The sequence below is a fragment of the Mus musculus genome, chromosome 3 (assembly GCF_000001635.26).
Source record: "Mus musculus strain C57BL/6J chromosome 3, GRCm38.p6 C57BL/6J".
NCBI lineage: Eukaryota > Metazoa > Chordata > Mammalia > Rodentia > Muridae > Mus > Mus musculus.
Genome location: NC_000069.6, coordinates 44,176,565 through 44,182,662, shown reverse-complemented (window position 1 = coordinate 44,182,662; position 6,098 = coordinate 44,176,565).

The following is a 6,098-nucleotide window of genomic DNA, read 5'->3' as shown; positions in this document are numbered from 1 at the left end:
TACAGAAGCTAACAACTTCTGGGACAGGCCCTGATTTGGGCCTTCATCTTCTTCCAGGAGGCAAATCTGATCAAGAGATAACTGTGAACATTCTCTGCAAGAGGACAGCTTGCCTGCAGAGAGTACTCTAACCACAGAAACTCAGGAGAGAGCTATTCTCCCAGGTCTGCTGGTAGAGGCTAACAGAATCATGAAAGGAACAAGCTCTAACCAGAGACAACTATAAGAACTGAATCCAGAGATTACCAGATGGCAAAAGGCAGATGTAAGAACTTTACTAACAAAAACCAAGACCACTCATGATCATCAGAACTCAGCACTCCCACCTCATTAATCCACCTGGATTTAAAAGCATATCTCATGCTGATGGTAGAGGACATCAAAAAGGACATTAATAACTCACTTAAAGAATTACAGAAGAACACTACTAAAGAGTTACAAGTGCTTAAAGTAAACCAGGAAAACACATCCAAATAGATGATGGAAAATGAACAAAACCACACTAGACCTAAAAGGTGAAGTGGGAAAAACAAAGAAAACCAAAAGTAATGCAACACTGGAGATAGAAACCCAAGGAAAGAAATCTGGAACCATAGATTCGAACATCTGCAACAGAATACAAGAGACAGAAGAGAGAATCTCAGGTGCAGAAGATTCCATAAAGAATATCTGCACAAAAATCAAAGTCAATGCAAAATGCAAAAAGATCTTAGCTCAAAACATCCAGGAAATCCAGGACACAATGACAAGACCAAACCTACAGATAATAGGAGTAGATGAGAATGAAGATTTTCAAATTAAAAGGCCAGCAAATATCTTCAACAAAATTATAGAAGAAAACTTCCCAAACCTAAAGAAAGAGAAACCCATGAACACACAAGAAGCCTGCAGAACTCCAAATAGATGGGACCAGAAAAGAAATTCCTCCCAACACATAATAATCAGAACATCAAATGCACTAAATAAAGATAGAATATTAAAAGCAGTAAGGGAAAAAGTTAAGTAACATATAAAGGCAGGCCTATTAGAATTACACCAGACTTCACCAGAGACTATGAAAGCCAGAAGATCCTGGATAGATGTTATAAGCCACTAAGAGAACACAAATGCCAGCCCAGGCTTCTATAACCCAGCCAAACTCTCAATTACCATAGATGGAGAAACCAAAGTAATCCACAACAAATCCAAAATCACACATTATCTTTCCACAAATCCAGCCCTTCAAAGGATAATAACAGAAAAAAAAATACAAGGACGGAAACCACCCCCTTGAAAAAGCAAGAAAGTAAGCCCTCAACAAACCAAAAAGTAGACAGCCACAAAAACAGAATGCCAACTCTAAAAACAAAAATAATAGGAAGCAACAATTACTTTTCCTTAATATCTCTTAATATCAATGGACTCAATTCCCCAATAAAAAGACATAGACTAACAAACAGGTTACACAAACAGGACCTAACATTATGCTGCTAACAGGAAACCCAACTCAGGGTAAAAGACAGACACTACCTCAAAATGAAAAGCTAAAAAACAATTTTCCAAGCAAATGGTCTGAAGAAACAAGCTGGAGTAGTCATTCTAATATCTAATAAAATCAACTTCCAACCGAAAGTCATCAAAAAAGACAAGGAGGGGCACCTCATATTCATCAAAGGTAAAATATTCCAAAAGGAACTTTCAATTCTCAATATCTATGCTCCAAATAGAAGGGCAGCCACTTTCATTAAAGAAACTTTAGTAAAGACCAAAGCACACATTGCACCTCACACAATAATAGTGGGGGACTACAACACACCACTTTCATCAGTGGACAGATCATGGAACAAGAAACTAAACTGCGGCACAGTGAAATTAACAGAAGTTATGAAACAAATGGTTCTAACAGATATCTACAGAACAATTTATCTTAAAATAAAAGGATATAACTTCTTCTCAGTACCTCATGGTACATTCTCCAAAATTGACCATATAATTGGTCACAAAACAGGCCTCAACAGACACAAGAATAATGAAATTTACCCATGCATCTTATGAGATCACCATGGTTTAAGGATGATCTTCAGTAACAACATAAATAATAGAAAGCCAACATTTACGTGGAAACTGAAAAACACCCTTCTCAATGATAACTTGGTCAAGGAAGGAATAAAGAAATAAATTAAGGACTTTTTAGAGTTTACTGAAAATGAAGCCACAACATACCCAAATTTATGGCACACAATGAAAGCATTTTGAGAGGAATACTCATAGCTCTGAGAGCCTCGAAAAGGAACTAGAGAGAGCACACACTAGCAGCTTGACAACACACCTAAAAGCTCTAAAGCAAACAGAAGCAAATTCACCCAAGAGGATTAAACAGAAGGAAATGATCAAACCAGGGGAAAAAAATCAACCAAGTGGAAACAAGAAAAACTATTCAAAGAATCAACCAAAGAAAGAGCTGGTTCTTTGAGATAATCAACAAGATAGATAAACCCTTAGCCAGACTCACTGAAAAGCACAGGGACAGCATCCTAATTAACAAATTCAGAAATGAAAAGGGAGACATAACAACAGATCCTGAAGAAATCCAAAACACCATCAGATCCTTCTACAAAAGGCTATACTCAACAAAACTGGACAACCTGGATCAAATGGACAAATTTTTAAACAGATACCAGGTACCAAAGTTAAATCAGGATCAGGTTAGTGATCTAACCAGTCCTATATCCCTTAAAGAAATAGAAACAGTCTTTAATAGTCTCCCAACCAAAAAACCCTAGGACCAGATGGGTTTAGTGCAGAGTTCAATCAGAACTTCAAAGAAGATCTAATTCCAGTTCTCCACAAACTATTCCACAAAATAGAAGCAGAATGTACTCTACCTAACTCATTCTATGAAGCCACAACTACTTTGATACCTAAACCACAGAAAGGCCCAACAAAGATAGAGAACTTCAGACCAATTTCCCTTATGAATATTCATGCAAAAACACTCAATAAAATTCTTGCTAACTGAATCCAAGAACACATCAAAACAGTCATCCATCCTGATAAAGTAGGTTTCATTGCAGGGAGGCAGGGATGGAGTAATATATGGAAATCCATCAACATAATCCATTATATAAACAAACTCAAAGACAAAAACCACATGATCATCTCCTTAGATGCAGAGAATGCATTTGACAAACTCTAACAGCCATTCATGATAAAAGTCTTGGAAAGATCAGGAATTCAAGGCCCATACCTAAACATGATAAAAGCAATCTACAGCAAATCAGTAGCCAACATAATAGTAAATAGTGAGAACCTGGAAGCAATCCCACTAAAATCAGGGACTAAACAAGGCTGCCCACTTTCTCCTTACCTATTCAATATTGTACTTGAAGTCCTAGCCAGAGTAATTCGACAACAAAAGGAGATCAAGGGGATACAAATTGGAAAAGAAGAATTCAAAATATTACTTTTTGCAGATGATATGATAGTATACATAAATGACCCTAAAAACTCCACCAGAGAACTCCTAAGCCTGATAAATAGCTTCAATGAAGTAGCTGGATATAAAATTAACTCAAACAAGCCAATGGCCTTTCTCTATACAAATGATAAATAGGCTGAGAAAGAAATTAGGGAAACAACACCCTTCTCAATAGTCACAAATAAAATAAAATACCTTGGCGTGACTCTAACTAAGGAAGTGAAAGATCTGTATGAGAAGAACTTCAAGTCTCTAAAGAAAGAATTTAAAGAAGATCTCCGAAGATGGAATGATTGTCCATGCTCATGGATTGGCAGGATCAATATAGTAAAAATGGCTATCTTGTCAAAAGTAATCTAGAGATTCAATGCAATCCCCATCAAAATTCCAACGCATTTCTTCAATGAATTGGAAAGGGCAATCTCCAAATTCATCTGGAATAACAAAAAAAAAGTAGGATAGCAAAAACTCTTCTCACTGATAAAAGAACCTCTGGTGGAATCACTATGCCTGATCTAAAGGTGTACTATAGAGCAATTGTGATAAAAAAATGCATTGTACTGGTATAGTGACAGACAAGTAGACCAATATAATAGAAGTGAAGATCCAGAAATGAACCCACACACCTATGGTTACTTGATCTTTGAAAAGGGAGCTAAAACCACCCAGTGGAAAACAGCCACCATTTTCAACAAGTGGTGCTGGCACAACTGGTGGTTATCATGTAGAATAATTTGAATTGATCCATTCGTATCTCCTTGTACTAAGGTCAAATCTAAGTGGGTTAAACAACTCCTCATAAAACCAGAGACAGTGAAACTTATAGAGGAGAAAGTGGGGAAAAGCCTCAAAGATATGGGCACAGGGGAAAAATTCATGACTAGAACAGCAATGGCTTGTGCGGTAAGTTCGAGAATCAAAGAATGGGACCTCATAAAATTGAAGAGCTTCTGAAAGGCAAAAGACACCATCAATCAGACAAAAAGGCCACCAACAGATTGGGAAAGTATCTTTACCTATCCTAAATCAGATAGGGGACTAATAGCCAATATATATACACAAATCAAGAAGGTGGACTCCAGAAAATCAAATAACCCCATTAAAAATGGGACTCAGAGCTAAACAAAAAATTCTCACCCGAGGAATACCAAATGGCTGAGAAGCACCTGAAAAAATGTTCAACATCCTTAATCATCAGGGAAATGTAAATTAAAACAACCCTGAGATTCCATCTTACACCAGTAAGAATATCTAAGATCAATAATTCAGGTGACAGGAGATGCTGGCGAGGATGTGGAGAAAGAGGAACACTCCTCCATTGCTGGTGGGATTGCAAGCTTGTACAACCACTCTGGAAATCAATCTGGCGGTAACTAAAAATAAAAAATAAAATAAAAATAAATTTTAAAAAAATTGGGCATAGTACAACAAGAGGATCCCACAATACCTCTCCTGGGCATATATCCAGAAGATGTTCCAACTGGTAAGAAGGACACTTGCTCCACTATGTTTATAGCAGCCTTATTTATAATAGTCAGAAGCTGGAAAGAACCAAGATGCCCCTCAGCAGAGGAATTGATACAGAAAATGTGGTACATTTACATGATGGAGTAGTACTCAGTTATTTAAAAAATCAATTTATGAAATTCCTAGGCAAATGGATGGACCTGGAGGGCATCATCCTGAGTGATGTAACTCAATCACAAATGAACTCACAGGATATTTACTCACTGATAAGTGGATATTAGCCCATGTAGAATACCCAAGATATAAGATAAAATTTGCTATACACATGAAGCTCCGGAAGAATGAAGACCAAGGTGTGGATTCTTTGCCCCTTCTTGGAATTGGGAGCTAGGCACCCATGGAAAGAGCTACAGAGACAGAGTTTGGAGCTGAGATGAAAGGATGGACCATCTAGAGACTGCCATACCCGGGGATCCATCCCATAATCAGCCCCCAAATGCTGACACCATTGCATATACTAGCAAGATTTTGCTGAAAGGACCCTGATATAGCTGTCTCTTGTGAGGCTATGCTGGTGCCTAGCAAACACAGAAGTGGATGCTCACAGTCAGCTTTTGGATGGATCACAGTGCCCCCAATGGAGGAGCTGGAGGAAGTACCCAGGGAGCTGGGGGATCTGCAACCCTATAGGTGGAACAACAATATGAACTAATCAGTACCCCCTCCCCCCCCGAGCTCATGTCTCTAGCTGCATACGTATCAGAAGATGGCCTGGTTGGCCATCAGTGGAAAGAGAGGCCCATTGGTCGTGCAGACTTTATATGCCTCAGTACAGGGGAATGCCAGGGCCAAGGGTTAGGAGTGGGTGGGTGGGGGAGTGGGTGTGTGAGGGTGTGGGGGACTTTGGGGATAGAATTGGAAATGTAAATGAAATAAATACCCAATAATAAAAAGAATAAATTTAAAAATATAAAAAAAGAGTATGGAGCAAAGCAAAAAAAAAAAAAAAAATTACATCCTGAAATTTTAAGTCTTATTCATGAATGAAAATAGATAATATTTCAGGAGCATATATAGTTAGCATGTAGGTTCTTGAGCTTAAAGATAAACAAACACTAGAGAAATCACTCTACTAAAAAGCCCATTGTTGTCTCTAAAATGGAAGACACATATA